This window comes from Tiliqua scincoides, chromosome 12, assembly GCF_035046505.1.
Source record: "Tiliqua scincoides isolate rTilSci1 chromosome 12, rTilSci1.hap2, whole genome shotgun sequence".
Lineage (NCBI taxonomy): Eukaryota > Metazoa > Chordata > Lepidosauria > Squamata > Scincidae > Tiliqua > Tiliqua scincoides.
The window spans coordinates 3,180,830-3,192,499 of NC_089832.1; positions in this window are offsets into that span (position 1 = coordinate 3,180,830).

The window sequence follows — 11,670 nt, forward strand, 5'->3', positions numbered from 1 at the left end:
GCTGCGGCACCTAGTAGAGTCCTTGTGTTGCATACTGAAGGCTCCAGGTTCAGTTCCTTTGAAGAGCCACTGCTGAACTCCAAAACACTGTCAGACACTTTGAACGCAAACTTACTTGCATTTTAAAAATGGAGGGGTTCCTTCTTAGTTGATTGAAAGGCTTTTTAATCAGTTAAAGGTTGCAGCCTTTATATCTTCATGTTTCAGCCAAGATTGACTTCTAAAGCAGCTTGCGTTTAAAACCCAGATAAAGGTATAGGATATGATTAGGGATATATTGGTAAAGGATGGGGCAGTCAGGATGTGTAGTTCAGAGGGAGAAGTCAAAAGTGCTGCTGATAGCACAGCTCTTTCCACAAACCACAAAAGCCATTCCTTTGCTCTGTAGCAGTTTGTTCCAGTCCCTGGCAGTCCTGGTTCCAAGGTCTTCCATCTAGAGCAGGGCTTTCCAAATCCCAGCCCATGAGCCGCATCTGGGGTTTGGAAAAAGCCCCCCCATCCCTGATGAGCAGCGCTTATTGGTCTGCATCCCTGTGCCCAAATCAGCTTGAGAGAAACATAGCATTGTCAGAACGGTAAGCGCCACTCGGGGTGGGGAGGGCTTTTTTAGGACACAGCAATTTCCAGTTTGCTCTAGAGGCAGTAAGAAATTCTGTCTTTGACTTCCTGTAAGATGAGAAATTCATACATAAATTCATTCATACAATTTTGCCAGTTCATCACTGTAATTGTCATGGTAGCTGCTGCTGAATTTAATAATGAAAATGACTTGGTTGGTAGTCAGGTGGGAGAGAAGGAAGTGCAAGTATCTGCCTCTGCAGATACCCTGTGACATTTCTTAACTGTTAGAGATACTTACGAATTATTATGGTGTGTTAAAGTTGACCTTGAAATGTATTTACTGGGTAAGCTTTGGTGTCTTATCCCTGGGGGCTGGGGATAAGAATAGCCCCTCAGTTTGGCTGTACTTGTCGCAAGAGGAGACTAAACAGCCACCGGGTAGATGGGACTCGTCAGCCTGGGAAGGCAGCTCATCTGAGAGAAGGAAAACTCTGATCCCAAACCTCCACTGCCTTGTGGCTACATCCAGTTATGGAAAAGGCTTCAGGAGTCAACCTTGAGGCAAAATCCGGAGCCGGAGTCCCTGAGGCAGTTCATGGCTGAACACAGTCACATTCTGGCAACTCCTGCGACGCCACTGGAACCAACCGTATTGGCCTCTGCCTTTCCATTGGACCATTTCAGCGACGTGGAGAGGGGGGATTTGCTGCATGGGTAACAGCCTGTCCTCCATACCTACTTTACCCAGGCTTTGCGCACTGGAGAGGACACTGTTCCAGAACCACCATTCAGAGTGTGACACTATGGTCTTCCGAGACTGAAGGATGCCAACAATTTGGTGTCGTAACTCATCTTGCTATGTGGGCTGATTCCCAATTGCCTAATGGTCTATGTTCATACAGTGTTGCTGGCAGGGCAGCGGTTATCATGGGGTTAATATATAGGCGGTTCCCTGAGCTGCATAGTGGTGTTTGGACAGGAGGCCCAGGCAGCAGGGAAGTGGTTAAAAAGTGTCTGGCTGGCTTTGATCTGTATCTTGGTGTCATAACTACCATTTTGGGTACAGCTTTCTCATCTCTTTGGATCCCCAGTTCCTCCTTCTGAGCCTTCTTCCCTGCCCACCCACCTGACCAGTTATACCATGTTATTTCTCTTCAGTTTATCATCTCAGAATAAAAATTGGTACTATTTTGGATAAAATATGCTAAACTGGTATATGCCCACAATTTAACAGAAGGAAATGGACAGAGTATGCTGGAAGGTTTCAAGCTTTTTTGGGGGGGAAGTCTCTTCAGCTCCTGGAAGGGCTGTCTCTGGCCTTAGAATCACTTCTCTTATGCAGCTGTCTTCTACTGTGTCAAAGGAGATCCTCTGAGCCAGATACAAGCTCTTTTCAGGACCTGCTACACCTGTTATGCTTCAGCCTATAACTCACTAGGCCACATACCCTGGTACCCAAAGTGGTGAATTACCTTCACCTGTGATGGATAAGGCTGATGATGACTATTGACAAGATCTGATGGCTATTGACAAGACTGATGATGACTATTGACAAGATCTGCATGCCAAGAGCTGGGTAATAGGTAGTAGGCTTGCAATACTCACCTCAGTTTTGTTCTAAACTAAATAGAAATCCATTTGTTTTATATGAATTTCAGTGGAGACTTGTCCCATTGTCTCAATCCTTTAGCCTGGTTGTTTTTTAATCGAATTGCATGAATCTGAGGCATTATTCTATACCTTTAAGGCATCATATCAGGAATACTTCAGAGTTTAATTCACCCCCCTTTCAGTGCAACCCCCCCTCCCCTGTATGTATGGATGTTTTATGCTAGTGCTTTCCCACTAATTCTTGGAAAACAGTGATGTAGCACTTGTGCATTTTAGTTCACTGTTCTTTAGCACCAAACCCCTTTTTTCACTTGACATTTCAGTGCTAGAAGGGAGGACCTCTCACTACCTCCAGCAGCCCCATTGTAATGAATGCAACTTCACATTAAGAGCAAAGCGTGCTGCTATTTTTTGTTGAATAGGAAAAAGCTCTAGATTTAGGTCCCAGAATTGTTCCCTGGGGTACGGTTTGAGCACACAAGGTGCAGCCATCGTGCTTAAGTGAAAAAGGGCTGCATCTACTCAATTTTGGGTGGGAAACCAACAGAATTGCATGTATACTGCTTTGACTTCCACCATGGAAGAAAGATGGGATACCAGTGTAGCACATTCTCTTACCACTTAGGAACTGAACATTGTATACTTTCCAGCCAGAGAGTAGAATGCCCAACATAGACGCTGCACACCGATGCTCACTGCTGTAGTGCATTGGGGCAGCTCTACTGTCATGATTCTCTAAGGAATCATAGTGCACTCTTGTACTCATTCATCTAAATCACAAAACTCTACCACTGGTCTCCCTTGTCTTGCCCTAGCACAACATGACATGCTCTTGTCCAAAAACACTAATGAAGCAGGTAAGGTGAGTTGCCATGATGCAGCCAAGGATTCATATGGAACTAACTTGCATGAAGGGCCTTGGGTGTAGAAGTCAGAGAGCTAGCTAAGCTTTCTACCTTTTAAACTTGCAAAAAGTTGCCTTGTGCTGGAAAACTAGGTGTGGCAAGCCCACAGCATTGAAAGCCCTCAAGGTTATTTATGGCTTTGCTGGTTTGATTTCATTAGCACTAATGCTATTGATGGGAAGCAGGAACTCTAAAAAAGCTTGACCATACAGACATCAAGAATATGAAGCAGATTTTATTGCTTGCAGTACACTGCTGTTTCGTTTCCTCGCTTTCAATAAATAACCTGTAGCCTCTGTCTCTGTCTGTAAAAAGCTTGCCTGTGAAAGAAGCACTATTCACCAGCTTGTGGATGTTGTTGACTAACAGCTTAAGATGAGCCAAGGGCCCATTTGGTTTTCCTCTGTGGCCAACCAGATACTTCTGGAAGCCCCCAATGAAGGCAAGAACAAGTGTTTCTCCCCCCCCCCCCACAAAGCAGCAGGTATTCTGTCTCTAGGCATAGAGGTTGAACATAGCCATCATGACTAGGTAGACCTTTCCTCTGCCATGAATCCATCTAATCCCCTTTTGAAGACCTTTGAAGCGTACTCTTAATTTTTATTTGCTTTTTTAAGTTGAAAGCTACTATTTGAAACACCTGAGTAGACAATATTCATGTCTTGGTTCTTGTGGCTACTACAAGCTGAAATATTCATTTTTGCATTTTACATGAGCTTCCCATTTGCTTACTGTCACATACAAGAGATGTTGACAGTGGCGGAAACAGTTTCTCATGTACCAAGTTAAAAATAGGTTGTGTGTTGTAGGCATTTTTCCCAACCAGCTTGAGTTATAACTTCTATCAGATGTAACATTCCACACTGAAATTTTGTGGGGGCTGATTTTCAAAGATTGGCTTTTGTTACCTGCCTCAAACGTCGCGACCTGGAATTGGCATCCAAATGTTAACCACAGATCTTTGCAGTGACATTGATGTTCAAAATCAGAGTGATCCAGAAATTCAGGAGTGTGTCATGTCATCTGCTACACTCTCTCGCTATAGGCCAGCCATTTTCAACCAATGTGCCGTGGCACGCTGGTGTGCTGCTGTTGGTCCCCAGGTGTGCCACGGAAATTTGGGAGTGATTTATTAGTAGGGCCATTGGGGGATGTAAGCCCCCACCGGCAGCAGAGTGCGCCTTGTCAATTGTCAAAAAAAGGATGGTGTGCCTTGACCATTTTAGTGCCTTGCCAGTGTGCCATGAGATGAAAATGGTTGAAAATCACTGCTCTGGGCAGATTAATGGAACTTCTAGCTGTGATCAATCTTAGAGGGGGTTATAAGGGGGGGTGCAAACAGTTGTGAGTTCCTGGGTGGGGCTGGAACCAGGTGTATAACCTGCATTGCTGGTTGTGGAGAAACACCGCATGATATGCCTTGGCAGCCGAAATGCTTACTTCTGTGTTTATGCTGCCAAAAGTTCCTTCTGTGCATGGCTTGCCTCTTGATTAATTTGGGTAACTGGCTCAATCTAACCTCTATAAGTGCCACCCTTTTGTCTCAAGGCACAGTGGTAAGAAGCCAAAGAATGACGCTGCTGGTTCTTTCCACTGCATGGCCTTTTGAACTTGATTCCTATCAGTCTTTAATACCGTTAACAATAATTTATAAATCCTAAATGTGCACAGCCCTCGACCCATAAGAGGACAGTGCTCTGCCCCAAGCAGCTTACAATATAAAATTCTAAAGGCAGATAACTGAGGCAGGGAAGGGAAACAGAGGCAGTGTTAGCTGTTTTAAAGATTCGGTGCTGTTTCAAAAGTTTCTGACACAGCACAGTCTATTGTTTTGCAAAAATGTTGCCTTATTGTGTAGCGTTGACCACCAGTTAGCTCAAAAACAAATCACGTGTATAATCATACAGAAGTTCATTGCCTCTAAAATGAGTTAAAATTCAGCTCAAAATTTGTGAATGAATCTTGGCTGCATCAACTGGAAAAAGGATTTTTTAAAAGAGTTACTTAACGCTAAACAAATAGAAAACGTTTAGTGCTGCAGGTCAATCAGCTATTTTGGACCAGATAATATATATTAGCAAGTGCCTCTCTAGAGATGTATACAAGGAGCAGTAAGGTACAGAATGGATTGTGTCTTCCATGCTGACCAAACTGCAAGTGCACAAACTTTTCCTAATTTGGAGTGGTGCGACAGTGACCGAACTGAACTGCTGTCTGTTGAATGGAGATGGGGAATGCTGATGGAAGGATTTTAAATCCAAGAGACTTTCACTATTCAGATACACAAAACATCAAGAGTTGGGATTTTGTCCATTTACAATGCAATCCATTCAGAAGAAAGTTCCATTGAATTCAGTGGGACTGACTCCCAGGTAACTGATAGCCTTAACGTCTCACTGTGTCATCTTGCTGCTCAACATATGTCAGTTTAAACATCAAAACACCCTTTCAATAACCCTAGATTGAGTAAGCATTCTTTTGCAAAGCTCGCACCTGTTCAGAATCTTGCTGACTTATTGTCAATTTGGACTCCATTTCTTTGGGCAGACAATAATCATTTAAAAAAAAAAAACAAACAAAAAATCCCACTAGGCAGCTGCAAGTGTAAAGAGTCTTTTTGGATGCTGCCCAGAATTTTCACTGTCATTTTGGTAGCCTTATCTAAAATATTCCCCATGAAAGTAGGTGTGGTTATTTTCTGAAAATACTTTTTTTCAAAATTCAAGTTCTGGTCAATTGCTGTGTTTAAATTTACTGCAAGAGCAGCATAGGATCCCTTTTTTTTTTTACTCTTGTAAAAGGTCTTTGCACCGTTTGCAAATAGGGTGCATCTCTCATGCTTCAGACAAGCCCCAGCCTTTAATAGTTCCATGGAAATGGAAACCACTGTAGCATACCATAATAGATGGTTTTCCCTCCCCTCAAATGTAAGAGGTATGTTCAGTTCATTACTAGGGAAGCTCACCCCTTCTCTGTGCACTGATTACCTAATTGTCTGATTACTACAATGATTAAACAAAGTTTGATTTTAATTGTGTTTTGCATTCTACAGAAACCTCTCATCAATCACAGGGACGTTACCGCAGGCGTGTAACTCAAGATGCCCTTGGCAACTGTTCAAGAGAGCAGGCTGCCTGTGCCATCTTTGCCAAGGCAATATTGATAGCACTGTGCAGCTGCAAAGTACTATCACGTTAGCCGAAAACACTGTTCAAAAGGAACACAGAGGCGGGCAGTTCTAAATTAAACTACGCTGACGTGCTACAGGGAAGGGAGCTGAACTTAGCCCTTTTTACCATTGCCCAGTAAGAGACTGGGAGAGGATAGATGGGCAGTTTCCTCAGTGGGAGGAGAAGGTTGTTCGTACTGTCTTCCATTGAACTTTAAAGAAAATGCTGGAACCCATGTAAATTCAGACATTTTTTTAAATGCAACCCCCTTGGTTACAGAATGCAACTAATTAATGTCACATTGTTGTGTTGTGTTGTGTGATTGATTTCTGGTGGTCCAACAAGGTCCTGATAATCCTTTAGGATTTAAGGAAAATATGTCTGTGGTTTGAGGGTACATGGTACAGATGCCTTGCTGAAGAGGCCTACGTGATGATGTCTGATCGATGTCTGGGAATTGCATGGCCATTGCCTTGAGTTGGACACAAGGGGGATATTCATGTGATAAACAAAACTGAGAATATGCTATTTGAGCAAACTACCCACCATCTGTGCTGTTCATAAGCAATGACAGTAAGTGGATGTGAGGCTGAAGTTACTGTTAAAATCAGCATGATTGACCCCTTGGTAAACTGCCTTTTAGGGCCTACTGTGGTTTCAAATCAATTACATCTACATTTTTAAAAATCCTGCTGAACTCGACAAACCTGCTGGTTGCAAGTTTTTTTTCTGAATTGCTGCTATGTTGTACATTCAGTCCGAAATCCCAGTGATTACTATACTAATATGGACAGCTCACTTGGATAAATCTCTTGCTCTTTAATCAGCTAAAGAACTTCCTGTAACTTCAGCAATTATTTCTGCTTTTATAAAGCTGCCCTACCTTTCCTAATCTCATGGTATCAGAATTGAGAGTTGATTTACCCGGTTGGGTGACAGAATAGTCTTTTGGTGTTTTTTTGGTTGTTCCCTAAACCTACAAAATAATCGGCCAAAAACGACAAAAGAGACCTTATGTCGAAGGATTATTGTCCACATGTTAACAGAAAATCAGCCAACCCAATTTCAAAGGTGTCTTCTCAGGCCAAATGGGTCGTGGGGCTATTTGGAGAGCCCTGCTTTGTTTGCATGGAGTTTCAGATTTACCCCTAACATCTTAGCCTCCATTTAAAAGGTGGAAGGGGAAAATCCATGCCTGAGATTTTGAAGAACAGCTGCCAGCCCCATAGGCCACTCTGGATTAGAAGGGTCAGTGGTCTCACTTGCTAGAAGCAACTTCATAAGCTTAAAAGTCTAATAAAGTTTAGCCATTACTCATGTCCTGGAGAATTATTAATTTATCTAGTACCATCCATGTACAGTACATGGTACTTTCAAGGAACTTAGGATCTAGATTAGTGTTTCTCACCCAGTGGTACTCGTACCACCGATGGTACTTGAGGTGGTGCCCAGTTGTATGTACAGGACCTCAGACCCCTGCCACCTAGCAGCAATGCAACATGACAAGCAGCAATAGGAAGCTTGGCCAGCAGAGCTCCAGTGTGCATTTTTCATGCACCTCTCATCTGCCCTGAGCCTCTTACTGGTGTTTGGGAGGCCTGATGCAATCCAACAATCTGGAAGTAACTACGTAGCCAGTTACTTCTGGTGCTACTTCTAATATGCAGATAGGGCAGGGGACAAACACTGAGAAATGCTGATCTACATAGTGAGGCAAGGGGGGGCATGCGCGAGTGTTTGCAATTGTTTCAGTTATGTTTCAATGTACTGTACATTTAAACATATCACCAGGCCATATTCTTTATTTGGGAGGGTTAGTTTACCTTCTTATAGTTTACTCAGAAATAAGTCCCACTCTATTCAATGGGGCTTACTCTCACAAAAGTGTTATAGGATTGCAGCCCTAGGGTGTTTGCTTATGTGGAGCCTGGCAAAGGTGATCAGAGGCCAAGACTTTAAAGTAGTAGTAGTTTAACAGTCTCAGACCAGCACAGAAGTAACAATACACATTTACAAACATCAAGACTTTAAATAATATAAATACTCACTGGAACAACTACAATTCTAAACATGCTTTCTAGGGAGCAGTTACCACTAGCCTCATGGGGATTAACTCCTGAGTAAATAGGTTAAGGCTGTTCACACATTGTTGTACCTAGGTACAGAATGTCTATACCAGGGTCTGCATTTTCAAGCGAATGACTGTACCAGGGTTCATTTTATATTCTTTGTTTTTGTATTGTTTTTAATTGTAGGAAACCACCTTGAGCATTGTTTTAATGCTGGAAAGGCAGGATATAAATCTGTAAAATAAATGAAATATAAATTTGCACAACAGTCCTTGTACACCATACAGAGATCATACCAATACTGCACAGTTTGCCAAGGATCAGCTATGAAGAGCAGCTCTGGAGCCTACTAGTTTAGTGGGGGGGGAGGGGAGAGATCAAACTCATTTATAGGGTTAAATCCTACCCAGTTTTCCAGCACTGGTGCCAACAGGGCGTACACAGTATCCTGCAGTAGGGGGACTGTCATGGAGGTCTCCACCAGGCAAAGGAATGTTTGTGCCTTTTCTCAGGGCTGCATTGCAGCTGTACCAGCATTGGAAAGTTGGATAGGATTGGGCCCACAGTGAGCTGAATAGCATTCATGGGGCCTGCAGAGGGCTGGAAGTGACATCATTAAGCAGGAAATGATGTAATTAAACAGATAATGGCCAGAAATAAGTACTTGGTTCTCACAAAGAAACTCATTAGTTGCAAATAACAGAAGATGTGCTAATCTTGTTCATATTTCCAAGATATGGGAGAGCCCAAGTATCACATGGGCTGCCCTTTCAGCAGCACTTCACAGCTCAGCAGCTGAGGGGTAGTCTGCAAAGTGGCGCCTTGGTAAAAGCAGCACTGCTGAAAGGGTGGTGCTGGGAGAGCCCAATTATCACAGGGGGGGTGGATAAAGAGATTCTGGGGGTGCATCTCGCCCACAGGAGTTTAACACCCCTGATCTAGTCCCTGACCACAAGTCCCATAGGAATTTTGAGGTGGATGAGTTTTCTCTTCAGATCCTGTTAGGGCCATACCTAAAGGAAGGGCAAAACCTTGAGTAGACATTTAGCAATCCAGGAATAAGGTGGCAATCCTCTACCCACTGTCTTGGGAGTAAGCCCCATGGGACACAATGGAACTTAAGCCTGGGGTTGGACTGTAAGTTGTATAGGATGCCCAAAAATCAAAATGCTGCCTTATGGCCTGGATTGCCAGATATCCATCCAAGATTTTACCCATCCTGTAGGCAGGGCCTCTGAGAGGAATTTTTATAATGGGGTATAAACTTTCCATCTCCACTGGATCAATATTTCTGCAAATTGGTCTCTTGTTATCTGGTGTGCTCCCTGGGGCATTTGGTGGGCTGCTGTGAGATACAGGAAGCTGGACTAGATGGGCCTATGGCCTGATCCAGTGGGGCTGTTCTTATGTTCTTAACTACAATTCCCAGGAAGCCTTGCAGGTCTCTTGTTATCTGGTGTGCTCCCTGGGGCATTTGGTGGGCCGCTGTGAGATACAGGAAGCTGGACTGGATGGGCCTATGGCCTGATCCAGCGGGGCTGTTCTTATGTTCTTAACTACAACTCCCAGGAAGGCTTGCAGGTCTCTTGTTATCTGGTGTGCTCCTTGGGGCATTTGGTGGGCCACTGTGAGATACCGGAAGCTGGACTAAATGGGCCTATGGCCTGATCCAGTGGGGCTGTTCTGATGTTCTTAACTTATGATATATAAAACTGTGTAGGGTTACACAGTTTTATATATCATAATTTAAGAACATAGACCACAGCTGCGATACAAGGACATCTGCAAGAGGGATCTGAAGGCCTTAGGGATGGATCTCAACAGGTGGGAAACCCTGGCCTCTGAGCGGCCTGCTTGGAGGCAGGCTGTGCAGCATGGCCTTTCCCAGTTTGAAGAGACACTTGGCCAACAGTCTGAGGCTAAGAGGCAAAGAAGGAAGGCCCATAGCCAGGGAGACAGACCAGGGACAGACTGCACTTGCTCCCGGTGTGGAAGGGATTGTCACTCCCGGATTGGCCTTTTCAGCCACACTAGACGCTGTGCCAGAACCACCTTTCAGAGCGCGATACCAGAGTCTTTCGAGACTGAAGGTTGCCAATACAAGTAGGGTTACACAAAATGTTAATGCCAGTCTTCACAGGATGCGGGCAAACATGTTCTGAGATCCCAGAAAATTTCTGGCTTCCCTCCTTTGAGTCCTCAGCCCCCCCTTTTGACCCTGGGCCAGGGTACAATTTACCCCCTTCAGCCTCCCCTCATGGGCCCTTCCTTTAGGCCAGCCTGTGGTTTGGGACCCCAATGGGGTTGCAGCACCTCATTTGGGAGGAGGGTCATGGCAACCTTTCCAAGCCTGTGCAAGAGAAGGCTTGGATCCAATTCAATCATGGTCCTGCCTTATCAAAAGCGAGTTCTTGATATAGCCCTGCACTGGCTCTTCTTGCTATCTTGCCCCACAGTTGCCAGCCCTGCTCAGGCTCCTACCTCACAGGGTTGTTGTGAAGACAAAAGGTAGGGGGAAATGGGGCTGGTGGGGGTCAGGTGATGGACTGCAAGGGGGGAGATCAGGTCCTGGAAGGGGAGTGGGAATGGCAATGGGTCCCCCGTCTCATTCTTCAGTTACTGATTGACAGATTGATTGGGATATGGCCCCCCAAAAAGGTGAAAGACCCCTGCTTTAGGCCTTGCCCTGACAGGGCCTGAAAAGAAAACTGGGTCCACCTCCACATTCCAACAAGACGTGGGGTCTCTGAGGATCCACCTCCACCCTCTCTTGGGGGGAGAGGAGTTCACTCCCCCCCCACTGAGAGCCCAATCCTATGCATGTCTACCCAGAGGTAAGTCCCATTATAGTCAGTGGGGCTTACTCCCAGGTAAGAGTGAATAGGATTGCAGCCTGAGAACCCAACTCTTTGCATATCTACTCAGAACTAAGTCCCACTATAGTCAATGGGGCTTACAGGTAAGTGTGGGTAGAATTGCAGCCTGAATCCCCCTCCCCTTCCAACACCCCAATGGCTCCCCATCCCCTCCCAACATCCCACTGAATCCCCCTCCCTTTCCAGTTCCCCAGACTCCCCCTCCCCTTCCAACTTGCCAATGCTCCCTCCCAACACCCCACTGAATCCCTCCCCTTCCAACCCCCCCAGTGATTCCCCCTCCCCTTCCAACCCCCCCAGTGATTCCCCCTCCCCTTCCAACCCCCCAATGTCTCCCCCTCCCAACACCCCACTGACTCCCCCTCCCCTTCCAACCCCCCAATGTCTCCCCCTCCCAACACCCCACTGACTCCCCCTCCCCATCCAACCCTGCCTCCCCCCCCACTGCATCCCCCCTGCCAACACCCCAGTGAATATT